Here is a 25,489-nt window from a genome sequence, read left to right on the forward strand (position 1 = left end):
GTGTGTGTGTGTGTGTGTGTGTGTGTGTGTGAGAGAGAGAGAAACAGAGAAAGGTCTCTTTCTGGCTGCCCAGCCTGCGATAAGAAGCTCACATTTCTTTTGTCTAGTCATTGTTTACGGCCTGCTGTTTAATAACTCCAGGGCATCTTGATTAAAGTGTCTCGTTAAATCCAAACAAAACCACCATGCTTCAGATTAGTGTTTATATTAAGTGACTTACATACAGCTCACATTATTACTCACTGATGAGGCTTGATGGAATTGTATTGCAGTGTGTCGTTTGTTTGTTTACATCAGCTGACAATAATTGTAAACTGACACAGAACAGGAAATAGACTACAGTCACATTTTACTTGCTCCGTGTGTGTGTGTGTGTGTGTGTGTGTGTGTGTGCGCGTGCCATTTTCCCTCTGTACCAACCTTGACTCTTGTATTTTTAGACCTAGCAGCATATTGCCTCAAAGCTGTTACACAACCTGGTCCCTGTTGGTTTTTACAACCATTCAAATGACTGTGAAAATACTGTCTCTAGAATACTGGATACTGGTGTAGAGATGAGATTGGGTAAGGCTGTGTTCATCTCCATAGTAATTCATCTGTGGGACTACTCCCTGATGGGAGAATCCTGCTGTGTTCATCTCCATAGTAATTAATCTGTGGGACTACTCCCTGATGGACGGATCCTGTTGTGTTCATCTCCATAGTAATTCATCTGTGGGACTACTTCCTGATGGAAGGATCCTGTTGTGTTCATCTCCATAGCAATTAATCTGTGGGACTACTCCCTGATGGAAGGATCCTGTTGTGTTCATCTCCATAGTAATTAATCTGTGGGACTACTCCCTGATGGAAGGATCCTGTTGTGTTCATCTCCATAGTAATTCATCTGTGGGACTACTTCCTGATGGGAGAATCCTGTTTTGTTCATCTCCATAGTAATTAATCTGTGGGACTACTCCCTGATGGAAGGATCCTGTTGTGTTCATCTCCATAGTAATTAATCTGTGGGACTACTTCCTGATGGAAGGATCCTGCTGTGTTCATCTCCATAGTAATTCATCTGTGGGACTACTTCCTGATGGGAGAATCCTGTTTTGTTCATCTCCATAGTAATTAATCTGTGGGACTACTCCCTGATGGAAGGATCCTGTTGTGTTCATCTCCATAGTAATTAATCTGTGGGACTACTTCCTGATGGAAGGATCCTGTTGTGTTCATCTCCATAGTAATTCATCTGTGGGACTACTTCCTGATGGGAGAATCCTGTTTTGTTCATCTCCATAGTAATTAATCTGTGGGACTACTCCCTGATGGAAGGATCCTGTTGTGTTCATCTCCATAGTAATTAATCTGTGGGACTACTTCCTGATGGAAGGATCCTGTTGTGTTCATCTCCATAGTAATTCATCTGTGGGACTACTTCCTGATGGGAGAATCCTGTTTTGTTCATCTCCATAGTAATTAATCTGTGGGACTACTCCCTGATGGACGGATCCTGTTGTGTTCATCTCCATAGTAATTAATCTGTGGGACTACTTCCTGATGGAAGGATCCTGTTGTGTTCATCTCCATAGTAATTAATCTGTGGGACTACTTCCTGATGGAAGGATCCTGTTGTGTACATCTCCATAGTAATTAATCTGTGGGACTACTTCCTGATGGAAGGATCCTGTTGTGTTCATCTCCATAGTAATTAATCTGTGGGACTACTTCCTGATGGAAGGATCCTGTTGTGTTCATCTCCATAGTAATTCATCTGTGGTACTATTGCCTTAATTTCCTGGTGTGTGAATCATTCCACCTCAGCCTGGGGAGGCAGGCAGCCTTAAGATGCTTTGCATTGACATAGAAATCAAATCCTGTAGCACTGTGTGACTGGCGTAATGACATCACTACTCTGGCTTAGGTACTGCATTTGCATTAATGGTGAGTATCACTCTCCTCTTTTATGTGTCTCTCTCTCTTGCTCTCTGATGTTGCTTCTCCTCACATAGAATATGATGACAGCAGAAACACAGAGAAGACAAGCTCTCCATCCCGTTGTCTCTATTAGAACAGTACCATGGATCAGTGTATAGACATTCCTAGTCCTGTTGTCTCTATTAGAACAGTACCATGGATCAGTGTAAAGACATTCCTAGTCCTGTTGTCTCTATTAGAACAGTACCATGGATCAGTGTAAAGACATTCCTAGTCCTGTTGTCTCTATTAGAACAGTACCATGGATCAGTGTAAAGACATTCCTAGTCCTGTTGTCCCTATTAGTACATTCCTAGTCCTGTTGTCTCTATTAGAACAGTACCATGGATCAGTGTAAAGACATTCCTAGTCCTGTTGTCTCTATTAGAACAGTACCATGGATCAGTGTAAAGACATTCCTAGTCCTGTTGTCTCTATTAGTACATTCCTAGTCCTGTTGTCTCTATTAGAACAGTACCATGGATCAATGTAAAGACATTCCTAGTCCTGTTGTCTCTATTAGAACAGTACCATGGATCAGTGTAAAGACATTCCTAGTCCTGTTGTCTCTATTAGTACAGTACCATGGATCAGTGTAAAGACATTCCTAGTCCCATTGTCTCTATTAGTACAGTACCATGGATCAGAGTAAAGACATTCCTAGTCCCATTGTCTCTATTAGAACAGTACCATGGATCAGTGTAAAGACATTCCTAGTCCCATTGTCTCTATTAGTACAGTACCATGGATCAGAGTAAAGACATTCCTAGTCCCATTGTCTCTATTAGTACAGTACCATGGATCAGTGTAAAGACATTCCTAGTCCCATTGTCTCTATTAGTACAGTACCATGGATCAGTGTATAGACATTCCTAGTCCTGTTGTCTCTATTAGTACAGTACCATGGATCAGTGTAAAGACATTCCTAGTCCTGTTGTCTCTATTAGTACAGTACCATGGATCAGTGTAAAGACATTCCTAGTCCTGTTGTCTCTATTAGTACAGTACCATGGATCAGTGTAAAGACATTCCTAGTCCTGTTGTCTCTATTAGAACAGTACCATGGATCAGTGTAAAGACATTCCTAGTCCTGTTGTCTCTATTAGAACAGTACCATGGATCAGTGTATAGACATTCCTAGTCCTGTTGTCTCTATTAGTACAGTACCATGGATCAGTGTAAAGACATTCCTGTCTCGTTGTCTCTATTAGTACAGTACCATGGATCAGTGTAAAGACATTCCTAGTCCTGTTGTCTCTATTAGAACAGTACCATGGATCAGTGTAAAGACATTCCTAGTCCTGTTGTCTCTATTAGAACAGTACCATGGATCAGTGTAAAGACATTCCTAGTCCCGTTGTCTCTATTAGAACAGTACCATGGATCAGTGTAAAGACATTCCTAGTCCTGTTGTCTCTATTAGAACAGTACCATGGATCAGTGTAAAGACATTCCTAGTCCTGTTGTCTCTATTAGAACAGTACCATGGATCAGTGGAAAGACATTCCTAGTCCTGTTGTCTCTATTAGAACAGTACCATGGATCAGTGTAAAGACATTCCTAGTCCTGTTGTCTCTATTAGTACAGTACCATGGATCAGTGTAAAGACATTCCTAGTCCTGTTGTCTCTATTAGAACAGTACCATGGATCAGTGTAAAGACATTCCTAGTCCTGTTGTCTCTATTAGAACAGTACCATGGATCAGTGTAAAGACATTCCTAGTCCTGTTGTCTCTATTAGAACAGTACCATGGAACAGTGTAAAGACATTCCTAGTCCCGTTGTCTCTATTAGTACAGTACCATGGATCAGTGAAAAGACATTCCTAGTCCTGTTGTCTCTATTAGAACAGTACCATGGATCAGTGTAAAGACATTCCTATTAGAACATTCCTAGTCCTGTTGTCTCTATGAGAACAGTACCATGGATCAGTGTAAAGACATTCCTAGTCCCGTTGTCTCTATTAGTACAGTACCATGGATCAGTGTAAAGACATTCCTAGTCCTGTTGTCTCTATTAGTACATTCCTAGTCCTGTTGTCTCTATTAGAACAGTACCATGGATCAATATAAAGACATTCCTAGTCCTGTTGTCTCTATTAGAACAGTACCATGGATCAGTGAAAAGACATTCCTAGTCCTGTTGTCTCTATTAGTACAGTACCATGGATCAGTGAAAAGACATTCCTAGTCCTGTTGTCTCTATTAGTACAGTACCATGGATCAGTGTAAAGACATTCCTAGTCCTGTTGTCTCTATTAGAACAGTACCATGGATCAGTGTAAAGACATTCCTAGTCCTGTTGTCTCTATTAGAACAGTACCATGGATCAGTGAAAAGACATTCCTAGTCCTGTTGTCTCTATTAGAACAGTACCATGGATCAGTGTAAAGACATTCCTAGTCCTGTTGTCTCTATTAGAACAGTACCATGGATCAGTGTAAAGACATTCCTAGTCCTGTTGTCTCTTTTAGAACAGTACCATGGATCAGTGTAAAGACATTCCTATTAGAACATTCCTAGTCCTGTTGTCTCTATTAGAACAGTATCATGGATCAGTGTAAAGACATTCCTAGTCCTGTTGTCTCTATTAGAACAGTACCATGGATCAGTGTAAAGACATTCCTAGTCCTGTTGTCTCTATTAGAACAGTACCATGGATCAGTGTAAAGACATTCCTATTAGAACATTCCTAGTCCTGTTGTCTCTATTAGAACAGTATCATGGATCAGTGTAAAGACATTCCTAGTCCTGTTGTCTCTATTAGAACAGTACCATGGATCAGTGTAAAGACATTCCTAGTCCTGTTGTCTCTATTAGAACAGTACCATGGATCAGTGAAAAGACATTCCTAGTCCTGTTGTCTCTATTAGAACAGTACCATGGATCAGTGAAAAGACATTCCTAGTCCTGTTGTCTCTATTAGAACAGTACCATGGATCAGTGTAAAGACATTCCTAGTCCCGTTGTCTCTATTAGTACAGTACCATGGATCAGTGTAAAGACATTCCTAGTCCTGTTGTCTCTATTAGTACATTCCTAGTCCTGTTGTCTCTATTAGAACAGTACCATGGATCAATATAAAGACATTCCTAGTCCTGTTGTCTCTATTAGAACAGTACCATGGACCAGTGAAAAGACATTCCTAGTCCTGTTGTCTCTATTAGTACAGTACCATGGATCAGTGAAAAGACATTCCTAGTCCTGTTATCTCTATTAGAACAGTACCATGGATCAGTGTAAAGACATTCCTAGTCCTGTTGTCTCTATTAGAACAGTACCATGGATCAGTGTAAAGACATTCCTAGTCCTGTTGTCTCTATTAGAACAGTACCATGGATCAGTGTAAAGACATTCCTAGTCCTGTTGTCTCTATTAGAACAGTACCATGGATCAGTGTAAAGACATTCCTAGTCCCGTTGTCTCTATTAGTACAGTACCATGGATCAGTGTAAAGACATTCCTAGTCCTGTTGTCTCTATTAGTACATTCCTAGTCCTGTTGTCTCTATTAGAACAGTACCATGGATCAATATAAAGACATTCCTAGTCCTGTTGTCTCTATTAGTACAGTACCATGGATCAGTGAAAAGACATTCCTAGTCCTGTTGTCTCTATTAGAACAGTACCATGGATCAGTGTAAAGACATTCCTATTAGAACATTCCTAGTCCTGTTGTCTCTATTAGAACAGTATCATGGATCAGTGTAAAGACATTCCTAGTCCTGTTGTCTCTATTAGAACAGTACCATGGATCAGTGTAAAGACATTCCTAGTCCCGTTGTCTCTATTAGTACAGTACCATGGATCAGTGTAAAGACATTCCTAGTCCTGTTGTCTCTATTAGTACATTCCTAGTCCTGTTGTCTCTATTAGAACAGTACCATGGATCAATATAAAGACATTCCTAGTCCTGTTGTCTCTATTAGAACAGTACCATGGACCAGTGAAAAGACATTCCTAGTCCTGTTGTCTCTATTAGTACAGTACCATGGATCAGTGAAAAGACATTCCTAGTCCTGTTATCTCTATTAGAACAGTACCATGGATCAGTGTAAAGACATTCCTAGTCCTGTTGTCTCTATTAGAACAGTACCATGGATCAGTGTAAAGACATTCCTAGTCCTGTTGTCTCTATTAGAACAGTACCATGGATCAGTGTAAAGACATTCCTAGTCCTGTTGTCTCTATTAGAACAGTACCATGGATCAGTGTAAAGACATTCCTAGTCCCGTTGTCTCTATTAGTACAGTACCATGGATCAGTGTAAAGACATTCCTAGTCCTGTTGTCTCTATTAGTACATTCCTAGTCCTGTTGTCTCTATTAGAACAGTACCATGGATCAATATAAAGACATTCCTAGTCCTGTTGTCTCTATTAGAACAGTACCATGGATCAGTGAAAAGACATTCCTAGTCCTGTTATCTCTATTAGAACAGTACCATGGATCAGTGTAAAGACATTCCTAGTCCTGTTGTCTCTATTAGAACAGTACCATGGATCAGTGTAAAGACATTCCTAGTCCTGTTGTCTCTATTAGAACAGTACCATGGATCAGTGTAAAGACATTCCTAGTCCTGTTGTCTCTATTAGAACAGTACCATGGATCAGTGTAAAGACATTCCTAGTCCTGTTGTCTCTATTAGAACAGTACCATGGAACAGTGTAAAGACATTCCTAGTCCCGTTGTCTCTATTAGTACAGTACCATGGATCAGTGAAAAGACATTCCTAGTCCTGTTGTCTCTATTAGAACAGTACCATGGATCAGTGTAAAGACATTCCTATTAGAACATTCCTAGTCCTGTTGTCTCTATGAGAACAGTACCATGGATCAGTGTAAAGACATTCCTAGTCCCGTTGTCTCTATTAGTACAGTACCATGGATCAGTGTAAAGACATTCCTAGTCCTGTTGTCTCTATTAGTACATTCCTAGTCCTGTTGTCTCTATTAGAACAGTACCATGGATCAATATAAAGACATTCCTAGTCCTGTTGTCTCTATTAGAACAGTACCATGGATCAGTGAAAAGACATTCCTAGTCCTGTTGTCTCTATTAGTACAGTACCATGGATCAGTGAAAAGACATTCCTAGTCCTGTTGTCTCTATTAGTACAGTACCATGGATCAGTGTAAAGACATTCCTAGTCCTGTTGTCTCTATTAGAACAGTACCATGGATCAGTGTAAAGACATTCCTAGTCCTGTTGTCTCTATTAGAACAGTACCATGGATCAGTGAAAAGACATTCCTAGTCCTGTTGTCTCTATTAGAACAGTACCATGGATCAGTGTAAAGACATTCCTAGTCCTGTTGTCTCTATTAGAACAGTACCATGGATCAGTGTAAAGACATTCCTAGTCCTGTTGTCTCTTTTAGAACAGTACCATGGATCAGTGTAAAGACATTCCTATTAGAACATTCCTAGTCCTGTTGTCTCTATTAGAACAGTATCATGGATCAGTGTAAAGACATTCCTAGTCCTGTTGTCTCTATTAGAACAGTACCATGGATCAGTGTAAAGACATTCCTAGTCCTGTTGTCTCTATTAGAACAGTACCATGGATCAGTGTAAAGACATTCCTATTAGAACATTCCTAGTCCTGTTGTCTCTATTAGAACAGTATCATGGATCAGTGTAAAGACATTCCTAGTCCTGTTGTCTCTATTAGAACAGTACCATGGATCAGTGTAAAGACATTCCTAGTCCTGTTGTCTCTATTAGAACAGTACCATGGATCAGTGAAAAGACATTCCTAGTCCTGTTGTCTCTATTAGAACAGTACCATGGATCAGTGAAAAGACATTCCTAGTCCTGTTGTCTCTATTAGAACAGTACCATGGATCAGTGTAAAGACATTCCTAGTCCCGTTGTCTCTATTAGTACAGTACCATGGATCAGTGTAAAGACATTCCTAGTCCTGTTGTCTCTATTAGTACATTCCTAGTCCTGTTGTCTCTATTAGAACAGTACCATGGATCAATATAAAGACATTCCTAGTCCTGTTGTCTCTATTAGAACAGTACCATGGACCAGTGAAAAGACATTCCTAGTCCTGTTGTCTCTATTAGTACAGTACCATGGATCAGTGAAAAGACATTCCTAGTCCTGTTATCTCTATTAGAACAGTACCATGGATCAGTGTAAAGACATTCCTAGTCCTGTTGTCTCTATTAGAACAGTACCATGGATCAGTGTAAAGACATTCCTAGTCCTGTTGTCTCTATTAGAACAGTACCATGGATCAGTGTAAAGACATTCCTAGTCCTGTTGTCTCTATTAGAACAGTACCATGGATCAGTGTAAAGACATTCCTAGTCCTGTTGTCTCTATTAGTACAGTACCATGGATCAGTGTAAAGACATTCCTAGTCCTGTTGTCTCTATTAGTACATTCCTAGTCCTGTTGTCTCTATTAGATCAATTACATTCCTAGTCCCATTGTCTCTATTAGTACAGTACCATGGATCAGTGTAAAGACATTCCTAGTCCTGTTATCTCTATTAGAACAGTACCATGGATCAGTGTAAAGACATTCCTAGTCCTGTTGTCTCTATTAGAACAGTACCATGGATCAGTGTAAAGACATTCCTAGTCCTGTTGTCTCTATTAGAACAGTACCATGGATCAGTGTAAAGACATTCCTAGTCCTGTTGTCTCTATTAGAACAGTACCATGGATCAGTGGAAAGACATTCCTAGTCCTGTTGTCTCTATTAGAACAGTACCATGGATCAGTGTAAAGACATTCCTAGTCCTGTTGTCTCTATTAGTACAGTACCATGGTTCAGTATAAAGACTTTCCTCGTCCTGTTGTCTCTATGTTGGAGTGTAACTCTGTTGTTTATGTTGGAGTGTAACTCTGTTGTTTGGGTTGGAGTGTAACTCTGTTGTTTGGGTTGGAGTGTAACTCTGTTGTTTGGGTTGGAGTGTAACTCTGTTGTTTGGGTTATGTTGGAGTGTAACTCTGTTGTTTGGGTTACAGTGGGGCTGTGGGGTTGGAGTGTGGATCCCAGAGAGGATAGAGGTGAGAAGGCCCCCAGCCAGTGGGCAGTACATCTTCATGATTAAACGAGCCTTCTGGCCTCCCGAGTGGTGCAGCGGTCTAAGGCACTGCATCACAGTGCAAGAGGTGTCACTACAGACCCGGGTTCGATCCCAGACTGTGTCACAGCCGGCTGCGATCTGGAGACCCATGAGGCGCCGCACAATTGGCCCAGCGTTGTCTGGGTTAGGGGAGGGTTTGGCCGGCCGGGATGTCCTTGTTCCATTGCGCTCTAGCTACTCCTTGTGGCGGGCCTGGCGCATGCACGCTTCGGTCGCCAGCTGTACGGTGTTTTCCTCCGACACGTTGGTGAGGCTGGCTTCTGGGTTAAGCGAGCAGTGTGTCAAGAAGCAGTGCCGCTTGGTGGGGTCGTGTTTCGGAGGACCCATAGCTCTCGACCTTCGCCTCTCCTGAGTCCATAGGGGAGTTGCAGCGATGGGACAAGACTGTAACTACCAATTGGGGAGAAAAAAAATAAAAAGAGCTTTCTTTGTGTGTGTGACTGGTATGTGTGTGTGACTGGTATGTGTGTGTGACTGGTATGTGTGTGTGACTGGTATGTGTGTGTGACTGGTATGTGTGTGTCTGTGTGGCCGGTGGTCTCTCTCTGTGCAGCCCCCCTTGTCGGAAGGATGTTAACACTCACACTGTGTCAATGAAAAACCAGGAGCACCATGGAAACTAATCCTGTCCTTTTCTTACATGTCATTCACAGCTGGAGAAGGGGAGATAGGGGGAGGTGGGAGAGGGAGGTGGGAGGGAGGATGGGTTAGATGGGGGAGGTGAGAGGAGATGAGGGGTAGGTGGGAGGGGGAAGTGGTAGGAGGTGAGGGGGAGGTGGTAGGGGGAGGTGGTGGGGGGATGTGAGATGGGGAGATTAGGGTTGGTGAGAGAGGGAGGTGAAAGGGGGAGATGAGATGGGGAGAGAGGGCTAGACAGGGTTAGATGGGGCTAAATGGGGGAGACAGAGCTAAGAGGGGCCAAATGGGGGAGATGGTTAGATGGGGAGACAGGGCTAGATGGAGCTAGATGGGGGAGACAGGGCTATATGGGGAAGAAAGAGTTAGATGGAGCTAGATGGGGAGACAGGGCTAGATGGAGCTAGATGGGGGAGACAGGGTTAGATGGAGCTAGATAGGGGGAGACAGGGCTAGATGGAGCTAGACGGGGGAGACAGGGCTAGATGAGGCTAGATGGAGCTAGATGGGGGAGACAAGGTTAGATGGGGCTAGATGGGGAGACAAGGCTAGATGGGGCAAAATGGGGAGAAAGGGCAAGACAGGGGAGACAGGGGTATATGTTGCTAGATGGTGCTAGATGGAGAGACAGGGCTAGATGGAGAGACAGGGCTAGATGGAGAGACAGGGCTAGATGGTGCTAGATGGAGAGACAGGGCTAGATGGAGAGACAGGGCTAGATGGAGAGACAGGGCTAGATGGAGAGACAGGGCTAGATGGTGCTAGATGGAGAGACAGGGCTAGATGGAGAGACAGGGCTAGATGGAGAGACAGGGCTAGATGGTGCTAGATGGAGAGACAGGGCTAGATGGAGAGACAGGGCTAGATGGAGAGACAGGGCTAGATGGTGCTAGATGGAGAGACAGGGCTAGATGGAGAGACAGGGTTAGATGGTGCTAGATGGAGAGACAGGGCTAGATGGAGAGACAGGGTTAGATGGAGAGACAGGGCTAGATGGAGAGACAGGGCTAGATGGTGCTAGATGGAGAGACAGGGCTAGATGGAGAGACAGGGTTAGATGGAGAGACAGGGCTAGATGGAGAGACAGGGCTAGATGGAGAGACAGGGCTAGATGGAGAGACGGGGCTAGATGGAGAGACAGGGCTAGATGGAGAGACAGGTCTAGATGGAGAGACAGGGCTAGATGGAGAGACAGGGCTAGATGGAGAGACAGGGCTAGATGGAGAGACAGGGCTAGATGGAGAGACAGGGCTAGATGGAGAGACGGGGCTAGATGGAGAGACGGGGTTAGATGGAGAGACGGGGCTAGATGGAGAGACGGGGCTAGATGGAGAGACGGGGCTAGATGGAGAGACGGGGCTAGATGGAGAGACAGGGCTAGATGGAGAGACGGGGCTAGATGGAGAGACGGGGCTAGATGGAGAGACAGGGTTAGATGGAGAGACGGGGCTAGATGGAGAGACGGGGCTAGATGGAGAGACGGGGCTAGATGGAGAGACAGGGCTAGATGGAGAGACGGGGCTAGATGGAGAGACGGGGCTAGATGGAGAGACGGGGCTAGATGGAGAGACAGGGTTAGATGGACAGGGCTAGATGGTGCTAGATGGAGAGACAGGGCTAGATGGTGCTAGATGGAGAGACAGGGCTAGAAGGAGAGACAGGGTTAGATGGAGAGACAGGGCTAGATGGAGAGACAGGGCTAGATGGAGAGACGGGGCTAGATGGAGAGACGGGGCTAGATGGAGAGACGGGGCTAGATGGAGAGACGGGGCTAGATGGAGAGACGGGGCTAGATGGAGAGACGGGGCTAGATGGAGAGACGGGGCTAGATGGAGAGACGGGGCTAGATGGAGAGACGGGGCTAGATGGAGAGACAGGGCTAGATGGAGAGACAGGGTTAGATGGAGAGACGGGGCTAGATGGAGAGACGGGGCTAGATGGAGAGACGGGGCTAGATGGAGAGACGGGGCTAGATGGAGAGACAGGGCTAGATGGAGAGACAGGGCTAGATGGGGCTAGATGGAGAGACGGGGCTAGATGGAGAGACAGGGCTAGATGGAGAGACAGGGCTAGATGGTGCTAGATGGAGAGACAGGGCTAGATGGAGAGACGGGGCTAGATGGAGAGACGGGGCTAGATGGAGAGACAGGGCTAGATGGAGAGACAGGGCTAGATGGAGAGACGGGGCTAGATGGAGAGACGGGGCTAGATGGAGAGACGGGGCTAGATGGAGAGACAGGGCTAGATGGAGAGACAGGGCTAGATGGTGCTAGATGGGGGAGACAGGGCTAGATGGTGCTAGATGGAGAGACAGGGCTAGATGGAGAGACAGGGCAAGATGGTGCTAGATGGGACAGTGTTAACTTTTTATTTTTTATTTTTTTATTTCACCTTTATTTAACCAGGTAGGCTAGTTGAGAGCAAGTTCTCATTTGCAACTGCGACCTGGCCAAGATAAAGCATAGCAGTGTGAACAGACAACACAGAGTTACACATGGAGTAAACAATAAACAAGTCAATAACATGGTAGAAAAAAAGAGAATCTATATACAATGTGTGCAAAAGGCATGAGGTAGGCAATAAATCGAATAATTACAATTTAGCAGATTAACACTGGAGTGATAAATCATCAGATGATCATGTGCAAGAAGAGATACTGGTGTGCAAAAGAGCAGAAAAGTAAATAAATAAAAGCAGTATGGGGGGTGAGGTAGGTAAATTGGGTGGGTAGTTTACAGATGGACTATGTACAGCTGCAGCGATCGGTTAGCTGCTCGGATAGCAGATTTTTAAAGTTGTTGAGGGAGATAAAAGTCTCCAACTTCAGAGATTTTTGGGTAGAAGGCCAGGGGGTAAACCCTTTCACACTACTCTATAGTATGTTACTATAACACTCTTCCTTCCTGGTGGGCATGGAAGAAAGGAGGCTTCTGGGATTCATATGTATCTCAGGGGTGATGTTTTTCCACTGTGTTCTCTGTAGAGTACATGGTGCCTGCCAGCTGGTACATCATGTAGAGCAGGGGTGTCAAACTCATTCCACGGAGGGCCTAGTGTCTGCAGGTTTTTGTTTTTTCCTTTCAATAAAGCCCTAGACAACCAGGTGTGGGGAGTTCCTAACTAATTAGTGATGTTAATTCATCAATCAAGTACAAGGGAGGAGCGAAAACCCGCAGACACTCGGCCCCCCGTGGAATGAGTTTGACACCTGTGATGTAGAGAGTAGAGACATATGCAATGGCTTTGTGTTGGGATTTCATCTTGTAAACTAGCCTGAAATGTACTGTTAAATGGATCAAGGGAGGTTTGATTGTTGGCAACAAAGACACTAGAGTCCTCCCCTATAATGACTATTGGAACACCTCACCCTAGAATTCAGAACAGATCAGTTGTGTGGTTCATCTGAGTTAATTACATTTATACAATACAGTGGGGGAGGGCAACATGTTCAGCATATGGGATATGGGAAGTCTGGTCGCAATTAATCAGGTGTCAAGTCATGACAAAGGAAATGTGTGTTTGCAATCACACGCTACATGGTTCCCTAAACAGCCTCACCACTTAATGAAGACGTTTGTCATTTTCTGTGAGTACACACACACACACACACACACACACACACACACACACACACACACACACACACACACACACACACACACACACACACACACACACTCACACACCATAACCATATGGCTAATACAGCACTGTGGTTTCATACACACCATGGAATGTGTGATATAGAATAGGCCGAACAATAAAATGAGAACGGTCATATGCTGAAAATAGGCTTTGAATGGGAATGAATGGAGGACGGCTCTGTGGTGAATGGGAATGAATGGAGGACGGCTCTGTGGTGAATGGGAATGAATGGAGGACGGCTCTGTGGTGAATGGGAATGAATGGAGGACGGCTCTGTGGTGAATGGGAATGAATGGAGGACGGCTCTGTGGTGAATGGGAATGAATGGAGGATGATTCTGTGGTGAGTGGGAAAGAATGGATGACAATTCTGTGGTGAATGGGAATGAATGGAGGACGATTCTGTGGTGAGTAGGAAAGAATGGATGACAATTCTGTGGTGAATGGGAATGAATAGAGGATGATTCTGTGGTGAATGGGAATGAATGGAGGACAATTCTGTGGTGAGTGGGAAAGAATGAATGACAATTCTGTGGTAAATGGGAATGAATGGAAGACTGCTCTGTGGTGGATGGGAATGAATGGAGGACAATTCTGTGGAGAATGGGAATGAATGGAGGATGATTCTGTGGTGAATGGGAATGAATGGAGGATGAGTATGTGGTGAATGGGAATGAATGGAGGATGATTCTGTGGTGAATGGGAATGAATGGAGGATGATTCTGTGGTGAATGGGAATGAATGGAGGACAATTCTGTGATGAATGGAGGATGATTCTGTGATGAATGGGAATGAATGGAGGATGATTCTGTGGTGAATGGGAATGAATGGAGGACGGCTCTGTGGTGAATGGGAATGAATGGAGGATGGCTCTGTGGTGAATGGGAATGTATAATGACATCTGCTTTTGATTCCGCAGTGAAAGGACCATTATATAAATGCTCAATTTAAATAACCCCCAATAGCTCTTACAATGATTTTTAATTGAATGCCAAATTATATCGCTATCAATCACCTAGCAGGAGTATAAAACGAACACGTGATGCTTTCTGTAGACTGTAATATACTCAGACAGTGTAGTAGGCCTATATGGACTAACACAATGACTGAATAGTAGCCTATGTGTCTCAATTCTCAGACATAGTGCTGTTTGTCTGACAGTCTGTGGAGCACCAGTAAGTGTGTTAACCCACATTGTGGGGGAACAAAGGGGTTGTTTTTAATCTGCCAGCGTGTGATGCGGTCGTATTGAGGGGCGGGTGTGTGTGTGCAGTGCAGGCACAGGGAGTGGTGGGGGGGGTGGGGGGGGAGGTAGGGGGGAGGAGGTGGTAGACAGACTTGGTGTGAGGAAACACTGTTTTCACCGGCACCTCAAAGATTTTCTTGATCGGATTAGGCTACACACACACACACGCACACACACACGGCAGGGTGAACACTTCCTTACATCATAATGAGACTGAGCCTACATACAGTGTCATTGATACACTATGTCATTTGAACGTTACAATTGACTTGTTATCAGACAAGACAATAATGCATTCTTAGCGTCTGTATTCTAAATGCACGCTGTTCTTTGTTGTCCTGTGAGAATATGAAATGTTGATAGTGTTTTATACTGTACTGTAGACCTTTAATGTTGTACAGCTGATCTACAGACTGGTAGTTATAGTATCTCCTATATTACCACAACTTTAATGTAGTACAGCTGATCTACAGACTGGTAGGTATAGTATCTCCTATATTACCACAACTTTAATGTAGTACAGCTGATCTACAGACTGGTAGTTATAGTATCTCCTATATTACCACAACTTTAATGTAGTACAGCTGATCTACAGACTGGTAGTTATAGTATCTCCTATATTACCACAACTTTAATGTAGTACAGCTGATCTACAGACTGGTAGTTATAGTATCTCCTATATTACCACAACTTTAATGTAGTACAGCTGATTTACTGACTGGTAGGTATAGTATCTCCTATATTACCACAACTTTAATGTAGTACAGCTGATTTACTGACTGGTAGGTATAGTATCTCCTATATTACCACAACTTTAATGTAGTACAGCTGATTTGCTGACTGGTAGGTATAGTATCTCCTATATTACCACAACTTTAATGTAGTACAGCTGATTTGCTGACTGGTAGGTATAGTATCTCCTATCATATAAACCAATCACCTCTAGACATGATTCTTCCTTCCCTCTGTTCTTCCTTCCCTCCATCTCTCCCTCAAACAGCCTTGAGGAAAAACATATTGTGGTCTAACGGACTGCATCTCAGTGCCTGAGGCGTCACTACAGACACCCTGGTTCGAATCCAGGCTGTGTCACAATCGGACGTGATTGGGAGTCCCATAGGGCGGCGCACAATTTGCCAAGCATCGTCCGGGTTTGGCCGGTGTAGGCCATCATTGTAAATAAGAATTTGTTCTTACTTTCCTTGTTAAATATATATACAGTTGAAGTCGGAAGTTTACATACACCTTAGCCAAATACATTTAAACTCAGTTTTTCACAATTCCTGACATTTAATCCCAGTAAAAATTCCCTGTTTTAGGTCCTAACTGATCGCCACTTTATTTTAAGAATGTGAAATAATAATAGTAGAGAGAATAATTTATTTCAGCTTTTATTTCTTTCATCACATTCCCAGTGGGTCAGAAGTTTACATACACTCAATTAGTATTTGGTAGTATTGCCTTTAAATTGTTTAACTTGGGTCAAACGTTTTGGGTAGCCTTCCACAAGCTTCCCACAATAAGTTGGGTGAATTTTGGCCCATTCCTCCTGACAGAGCTGGTGTAACTGAGTCAGGTTTATAGGCCTCCTTGCTCGCACACGCTTTTTCAGTTCTGCCCACACATTTTCTATCGGACTGAGGTCAGGGCTTTGTGATGGCCACTCCAATACCTTGACTTTGTTGTCCAAGTATGCTTGGGGTCATTGTCCATTTGGAAGTCCCATTTGCAACCAAGCTTTAACTTCCTGACTGATGTCTTGAGATGTTGCTTCAATATATCCACATAATTGTCCATCCCACATGATGCCATTTATTTTGTGAAGTGCACCAGCCCTCCTACAGCAAAGCACCCCCACAACATGATGCTGCCACCTCCGTGCTTCACGGTTGGGATGGAGTTCTTCGGCTTGCAAGCCTTCCCCTTTTTCCTCCAAACATAACAATGGTCATTATGGCCAAACAGTTCTGTTTTCGTTTCATCAGACCAGAGGACATTTCCCCAAAAAGTACGATCTTTGTCCCCATGTGCAGTTGCAAACCGTAGTCTGGCTTTTTTATGGCGGTTTTGGAGCAGTGGCTTCTTCCTTGCTGAGCGGCCTTTCAGGTTATCTCAATATAGGACTCGTTTTACTGTGGATATAGATACTTTTGTACCTATTTCCTCCAGCATCTTCACAAGGTCCTTTGCTGTTGTTCTGGGATTGATTTGCACTTTTCGCACCAAAGTATGTTCATCTCTAGGAGACAGAACGCGTCTCCTTCCTGAGAGGTATGACGGCTGTGTGGTCCCATGGTGTTTATACTTGCGTACTATTGTTTGTACAGATGAACGTGGTACCTTCAGGCGTTTGGAAATTGCTCACACACCTCACCTCTAGCCAAAGAGGAATGAACAGTCTTGTGTTAATGGCCCTATATGACGTTGTGCTGATATATAATTATATATTGTGTGTGTGTGTGCGTACGTGTCCTCAGGCCTCAGTACAGTCCTAGAGCAGAGGAGATGTGGAAGCTGTGTGGAGGCTCTCTGTGTGTGTGTGCATTTCCCATAAAGCATTCATATGTACCTACGGTACCTTTCTCCTCTCCTCTCTTCCCGCTCTGTGATGATGAAGCGGTTTTAGATTTAACACTAAATAATACATTCTCTTTCACTGATTCCCGCTCACAATGCTTTTATGTTTTATATGCCGGCTTCTCTCTCTCTCCTGCTCTCGCTTCCTCATCTCTCCTCCTCCACCCTCTCTCTGCCTCTCTCTCTCTCTCTCTCTCTCTCTCTCTCTCTCTCTCTCTCTCTCTCTCTCTCTCTCTCTCTCTCTCTCTCTCCCTCTCTCCATCTCTCCATCTCTCCCCCTGCCCCCCCCCTGTCTCTCTCTCGCTCTCTCTGCCTCTCTCTCTCGCTCCATCTCTCCCCCCCCCTCTCTCTGTCTCTCACTCTCTCTCTTTCTTTCTTTCTCTCTCTCTCTCTTTCTCTGTCTCTCTCTCTCTCGGTCTCCATAGTAACTGTGTAGGGCTTGGGGTCAGGCCTGTGTAGTTGGAGTGTGTTAGCTTTTCTCTGCTGCCTGCCTGAGAGCAGCTGCTGCTGATTGCTTCATGGGGAGGAATGCGTCCCAAATGGCACCCTATACCAAAGTAGTGCGCTATGTAGGGAATAGGGTGCTATTCAGGACGCATATCAGGAGAAGGGTAGATGGCTTGTCTGATGTGATTTAATCAAACAGAGAGTTAAAAAGGGCCAGATTTATAGGTTACTTTGAATAGTTACTGAATGAGCGAACTACAGTTATAATGTCCTTGTTTTATGTTTAGAAAACTATCTGGTTATAAACGCTTGTTATCTGTCATGTTCTTTCTCAGAAATGGGAAAATAATGTCTTGTTTCACTGGTAGTTATGATAAGGTATTCATAGTCATGAAGTGTGTGTGTATTTTTCTAGATATTTTACCATAATAAGACACACACTCTGTCCTATATGTTGTCTTCTCTTTATGCCTTTGGAGTATCTCTTTCTTTTTCTGTTTTGATGAAATAACTAATAATAAGTTCCTTTTAAGTTATATTTTTTGTCCTTTTTTCACCGAGGTGAAAGAAATTATTGCACGTACAGATGTAGGATCTTTATTTGATGACTCTTTAGTTGCTGAGAATTTTCCTGCACAACAGGAAATATACAACATGTGTCGTGTATTTGAGTTTTAAAAGGCTTTTAAAGTTTTACATTTCCTCTTTTAAATATGAAACTTGATTTGCTCTCATTAAAAAATGTATCAACCTCTACAATTAATTAGAATCCACATAATAATTCACATTTCCTGTTGCTGCAGGATTATTTTCCTGCTGTAGCAAACTGGCTCAAATTAAGATCCCACATCTGTAAAAAGTTGATTTCTAGGGCATGCAGAACAAATGCGATGTGAACTAGATACCCCTGTACATTTTACAACCCTTACTACCTCACACTACGGCATTTCTTACATTCCTCTGTGCCATTTCCCTTCTCCTAGTTCTTCCTTTATGTCAGGACAGATGCATTACGGTGGGATGGCCAAGCTTGTGTCTAACGTTCATTCATTTGTGTTGCAGGTCTGAAGTCCTTCTCAGCAGTCAGAGTGTGTGGATATATCCAACTGGAGGACAAACCCCTTTGATTGGATCCCCATAGGTAAGAGCAACCTTTAAGTATCTGGCATCGCTGAAAGTGATTATATTTGTTGGAGAATCAATATGTTCCTTAACATTTATTTGTTTAATATATTTATATTTACACTTTCATATGTCACTCTCAGCGCTGTCAAACGACAGTACAGTATGTACTGGACTTACCTAACTACTGGCAAATACACTGAGTATACCAAACATTAAGAACACCTTCCTAATATTGAGTTGCACCCCCCATCCCCCCGTTTTGCCCTCAGAACAGCCTCAATTCGTTGGGGAATGGACTATACAAGGTGTCGAAAGCGTTCCACAGGGATGCTTACCCATGTTGACTCCAATGCTTACCACAGTTGTGTCAAGTTGGCTGGATGTCCTTTGGGTGGTGGACCATTCTTGATACACACAGGAAACTGTTGAGCGTGAAAAACCCAGCAGCATTGCAGTTCTTGAAACAAACCAGTGTGCCTGGCACCTACTACCATACTCTGTTCAGAGGCACTTCAATATTTTGTCTTGCCCATTCACACTCTGAATGACACACATACACAGTCCATGTCTCAATTGTCTCAAGGATTACAAATCCTTCTTTAATGAACCTGTCTCCTCCCCTTCATCTACACTGATTGAAGTGGATCAAGTGACATCAATAAGGGATCATATCTTTCACCTGGAGTCACCTGGTCAGTCTATGTCATTTAAATAGCATGTTAATCTTAATGTTTTGTCCACTCAGTGTATGAACATACAGTGTCTGGATTCAGTGCCAGTTGCCTCACTCTCAGAAAGGAAGAGTGCTATGTAAAACCATCTGTCCATCATCAGTGGCCATGGACTCAGCCAGAGAAGGAACCCTGCAGGGTGAATCCATACTGTGTGTGTGTGTGTGTGTGTGTGTGTGTGTGTGTGTGTGTGTGTGTGTGTGTGTGTGTGTGTGTGTGTGTGTGTGTGTGTGTGTGTGTGTGTGTGTGTGTGTGTGTGTGTGTGTGTGTGTGTCTGTCTGTGTTCACCACAGGGAACAGAATCAGATACCAATGAACTTACAGTATAACACAAGTTCTTGAAACAAACCTTGGTAACTTCCGGTTTGGAGCGTGCAGTCGCAATTCCGCTTCGCTCCACAGGTAGTTTTACCATTTTCATTTTCATTACAGTACAACGGTTTGATTTGTTTGATCTTAGCTAGCTACATAGCCGTCTTTGTATCAAAGATAATTGTGTAGTTATTGAGGTTCGCTAGCCAGCTATTTTCGTCCGAACGTAATGTAACGTAGTCAACACTGCTAGCTAGCCAGCTAGCCACCGAATAACAGCATAGCAGCATAGCAGCACTGGAGAAACGATTACATTACAACGGAACGACTTGATTAGTGTAGTGTTAGCTGGCTACATAGTTGTCTTTGCTATCTTTGTATCTAAGATAATTGTGTAGCTTAGAGTTGGTTAGAGTAATTATTCGGTTAACTAGCCAGCTATTTTCGTAACGTAACGTAGTCAACACTGCTAGCTAGCCAGCTAGCCACCGAATAGCAGCATAGCAGCACTGGAGAAACGATTACATTACAACGGAACGACTTGATTAGTGTAGTGTTAGCTGGCTACATAGTTGTCTTTGCTATCTTTGTATCTAAGATAATTGTGTAGCTTAGAGTTGGTTAGAGTAATTATTCGGTTAACTAGCCAGCTATTTTCGTCCGCCGCGCTGCGCTGCCGTCTCCTACCTAGTCAACACTGCTAGCTAACACTGCTAGCTAGCCAACTTCTACCGAATAGCAGCACTGTAGAAACTCACATTACAACTTACATTACAACGGAACGACTTGATTAGCGTAGTGTTAGCTAGCTACATAGTTGTCTTTGCTGTCCTTGTATCCAAGATAATTGTGTAGTTTTGAGAAATTGTCGAGGTTACCTAGCCAGTTAGAGGTTACCTAGCCAGCTACACGTTCAAACAAAGTCAACAACGCAGCCACTGCTAGCCAGCCTACTTCACCGCCAGCAGTACTATATCATTTTAGTCAATAAGATTTTATTTTACTTTTGCAACGTAAGCTTAACTTCCTGAACATTCGAGACGTGTAGTCCACTTGTCATTCTAATCTCCTTTGCATTAGCGTAGCCTCTTCTGTAGCCTGTCAACTATGTGTCTGTCTATCCCTCTTCTCTCCTCTCTGCACAGACCATACAAACGCTTCACACCGCGTGGCCGCTGCCATTCTAACCTGGTGGTTCCAGCGCGCACGACCCACGTGGAGTTCCAGGTCTCCGGCAGCCTCTGGAACTGCCGATCTGCGGCCAACAAGGCAGAGTTCATTTCAGCCTCGACTTCTTGGCACTGACGGAAACATGGATTACCACTGACAACACTGCTACTCCTACTGCTCTCGCCTCGTCTGCCCACGTGTTCTCGCACACCCCGAGAGCTTCTGGTCAGCGGGGCGGTGGCACTGGGATCCTCATCTCTCCCAAGTGGACATTCTCTCTTTCTCCCCTGACCCATCTGTCTGTCGCCTCCTTTGAATTCCATGCTGTCACAGTTACCAGCCCTTTCAAGCTTAACATCCTTATAATTTATCGCCCTCCAGGTTCCCTTGGAGAGTTCATCAATGAGCTTGACGCCCTGATAAGTTCCTTTCCTGAGGATGGCTCACCTCTCACAGTTCTGGGTGACTTTAACCTCCCCACGTCTACCTTTGACTCATTCCTCTCTGCCTCCTTCTTTCCACTCCTCTCCTCTTTTGACCTCACCCTCTCACCTTCCCCCCCTACTCACAAGGCAGGCAATACGCTTGACCTCATCTTTACTAGATGCTGTTCTTCCACTAATCTCACTGCAACTCCCCTCCAAGTCTCCGACCACTACCTTGTATCCTTTTCCCTCTCGCTCTCATCTAACACTTCCCACACTGCCCCTACTCGGATGGTATTGCGCCGTCCCAACCTTCGCTCTCTCTCCCCCGCTACTCTCTCCTCTTCCATCCTATCATCTCTTCCCTCTGCTCAAACCTTCTCCAACCTATCTCCTGATTCTGCCTCCTCAACCCTCCTCTCCTCCCTTTCTGCATCCTTTGACTCTCTATGTCCCCTATCCTCCAGGCCGGCTCGGTCCTCCCCTCCTGCTCCGTGGCTCGACGGCTCACTGCGAGCTCACAGAACAGGGCTCCGGGCAGCCGAGCGGAAATGGAGGAAAACTCGCCTCCCTGCGGACCTGGCATCCTTTCACTCCCTCCTCTCTACATTCTCCTCTTCTGTCTCTGCTGCTAAAGCCACTTTCTACCACTCTAAATTCCAAGCATCTGCCTCTAACCCTAGGAAGCTCTTTGCCACCTTCTCCTCCCTCCTGAATCCTCCTCCCCCTCCTCCCCCCTCCTCCCTCTCTGCGGATGACTTCGTCAACCATTTTGAAAAGAAGGTCGACGACATCCGATCCTCGTTTGCTAAGTCAAACGACACCACTGGTTCTGCTCACACTGCCCTACCCTGTGCTTTGACCTCTTTCTCCCCTCTCTCTCCAGATGAAATCTCGCGTCTTGTGACGGCCGGCCGCCCAACAACCTGCCCGCCTGACCCTATCCCCTCCTCTCTTCTCCAGACCATTTCCGGAGACCTTCTCCCTTACCTCACCTCGCTCATCAACTCATCCTTGACCGCTGGCTACGTCCCTTCCGTCTTCAAGAGAGCGAGAGTTGCACCCCTTCTGAAAAAACCTACACTCGATCCCTCCGATGTCAACAACTACAGACCAGTATCCCTTCTTTCTTTTCTCTCCAAAACTCTTGAACGTGCCGTCCTTGGCCAGCTCTCCTGCTATCTCTCTCAGAATGACCTTCTTGATCCAAATCAGTCAGGTTTCAAGACTAGTCATTCAACTGAGACTGCTCTTCTCTGTGTCACGGAGGCGCTCCGCACTGCTAAAGCTAACTCTCTCTCCTCTGCTCTCATCCTTCTAGACCTATCGGCTGCCTTTGATACTGTGAACCATCAGATCCTCCTCTCCACCCTCTCCGAGCTGGGCATCTCCGGCGCGGCCCACGCTTGGATTGCGTCCTACCTGACAGGTCGCTCCTACCAGGTGGCGTGGCGAGAATCTGTCTCCGCACAACGTGCTCTCACCACTGGTGTCCCCCAGGGCTCTGTTCTAGGCCCTCTCCTATTCTCGCTATACACCAAGTCACTTGGCTCTGTCATATCCTCACATGGCCTCTCCTATCATTGCTATGCAGACGACACACAATTAATCTTCTCCTTTCCCCCCTCTGATAACCAGGTGGCGAATCGCATCTCTGCATGTCTGGCAAACATATCAGTGTGGATGACGGATCACCACCTCAAGCTGAACCTCGGCAAGACGGAGCTGCTCTTCCTCCCGGGGAAGGACTGCCCGTTCCATGATCTCGCCATCACGGTTGACAACTCCATTGTGTCCTCCTCCCAGAGCGCTAAGAACCTTGGCGTGATCCTGGACAACACCCTGTCGTTCTCAACTCACATCAAGGCGGTGACCCGTTCCTGTAGGTTCATGCTCTACAACATTCGCAGAGTACGACCCTGCCTCACACAGGAAGCGGCGCAGGTCCTAATCCAGGCACTTGTCATCTCCCGTCTGGATTACTGCAACTCGCTGTTGGCTGGGCTCCCTGCCTGTGCCATTAAACCCCTACAACTCATCCAGAACGCCGCAGCCCGTCTGGTGTTCAACCTTCCCAAGTTCTCTCACGTCACCCCGCTCCTCCGCTCTCTCCACTGGCTTCCAGTTGAAGCTCGCATCCGCTACAAGACCATGGTGCTTGCCTACGGAGCTGTGAGGGGAACGGCACCTCCGTACCTTCAGGCTCTGATCAGGCCCTACACCCAAACAAGGGCACTGCGTTCATCCACCTCTGGCCTGCTCGCCTCCCTACCTCTGAGGAAGTACAGTTCCCGCTCAGCCCAGTCAAAACTGTTCGCTGCTCTGGCACCCCAATGGTGGAACAAACTCCCTCACGACGCCAGGTCAGCGGAGTCAATCACCACCTTCCGGAGACACCTGAAACCCCACCTCTTTAAGGAATACCTAGGATAGGATAAAGTAATCCTACTAACCCCCCCCTCCCCCTTAAAAGAGTTAGATGCACTATTGTAAAGTGGTTGTTCCACTGGATATCATAAGGTGAATGCACCAATTTGTAAGTCGCTCTGGATAAGAGCGTCTGCTAAATGACTTAAATGTAAATGTAAACACAGTGTATGCCTTTGATGTGAATCTGGTCTAGTTAGTCAATACACACCAGTGAAGGCCCACTCCTCAGGCTACAGTGGCCATTTCAATGTTATGATGTTACAGCGTACGCACCAATTCCCTTTCTCTTAAAGGGCACAGTGGTTTGGAGGAAAAATTAAGTCCCAAAAATAGCTTTTAATCATGGACCATAGTTCAGTCTGTTGTGGAGTCATGTTGTCGGTGTCACGTTCCTGACCTATTTCTGTTAGTTTGTTGTATGTGTTAGTTGGTCAGGATGTGAGTTTGGGTGGGCATTCTATGTTGTCTGTTTCTATGTTGGTTTAAGGGTTGCCTGGTATGGCTCTCAATTAGAGGCAGGTGTTTGGCGTTCCTCTAATTGAGAGTCATATTTAGGTAGGTTGTTTCACAGTGTTCGTTGTGGGTGGTTGTCTCCTGTGTCTGTATGTATGTTCGTGCCACACGGGACTGTAGCGTTTGTTTGTAGTCGTGTACCTGTTCGTGCGTTCTTCACGTTATATGTAAGTTCGTGTCCAGGTCTGTTTTCATCGTTTATTTGTTTTGTAGTTTATTCAAGTATAGTTCGTTTTCTGTCTTCGTTGTTTTGTCGTGTCTTAAATAAATCATGTCATCATACCTCGCTGCACATTGGTCTTCAGATCCCTCTCTCCTCTCCTCGTCTGAGGAGGAGGAGGATTTAGAGTATCGTTACAGTCGGGGACTAATAGTCTGTGTTTTAAAGAGCATCAGCAGTTGTCACTAAGTACTTTCACTAGTCGTGTTTTATTGAGTTATTGATCTTTTTAAAAGCAGAAATGGTGAATTCCCTGAAATAACGTAACACTTTATTCCGAGCTGTCAGTGTCTCACTTACATTGATGTCAACAAATACACACTAAGAAATCTGTTTCTGTTTAGCACCATCTTTTCTCTGCAGGTTTCCAAATCAAGATCAATATACATTCTCTCTTAACTGCTTTGTGTTATATTGATCGGTGGCTATACATTCTGGTGGCCAATCTGGGTAGATCTCATTGGATTTCATTGATATGCAGTGGCATTCCACTGGAAGGTAATGATGAACAGATAGCCTACACGTGGCCTCAGAGCCTCGGAGCGTGACACTGTGTTTAACAACGACATGAGTTACTATGGCACCAGTAACCCACCTTCCACTGTGTGTGTGTGTGTGTGTGTGTGTGTGTGAGAGAGACCTTCAGAGCAAAGCTGTTAGACCTTTATGGTTACAGTAATAACATGCTAAATGCTGCTATCACTGGTCGTTCCACATAAAGACCTTGTCCACTATCCCCAGTCCCACCTGACACATCCCCCACTCGCCAGCAGCATACCACCCTGCATACCACTGCTGGCTTGCTTCTGAAGCTAAGCAGGGTTGGTCCTGGTCAGTCCCTGGATGGGAGACCAGGTGCTGCTGGAAGTGGTGTTGGAGGGCCAGTAGGAGGCACTCTTTCCTCTGGTCTAAACAAAGATCCCAATGCCCCAGAGCAGTGATTGGGGACA

The 25,489-nt window shown here is 44.8% G+C and overlaps 1 protein-coding gene across 22 annotated transcripts in view; it reads left to right on the top strand.

Annotated features, from left to right (window-relative positions):
- nrcama (neuronal cell adhesion molecule a) overlaps positions 1-25,489 on the top strand; it is a 158,165-nt gene that overhangs the window by 57,802 nt on the left and 74,874 nt on the right. For all 22 annotated transcript variants that reach the window (XM_071331932.1, XM_071331931.1, XM_071331950.1 and 19 more), the window contains exon 2: positions 18,676-18,754. The gene's annotated coding sequence lies outside the window, so the exon portion shown is untranslated. The remainder of the gene's footprint in view (positions 1-18,675; positions 18,755-25,489) is intronic.

The sequence above is a fragment of the Salvelinus alpinus genome, chromosome 11 (genome assembly GCF_045679555.1).
Source record: "Salvelinus alpinus chromosome 11, SLU_Salpinus.1, whole genome shotgun sequence".
NCBI lineage: Eukaryota > Metazoa > Chordata > Actinopteri > Salmoniformes > Salmonidae > Salvelinus > Salvelinus alpinus.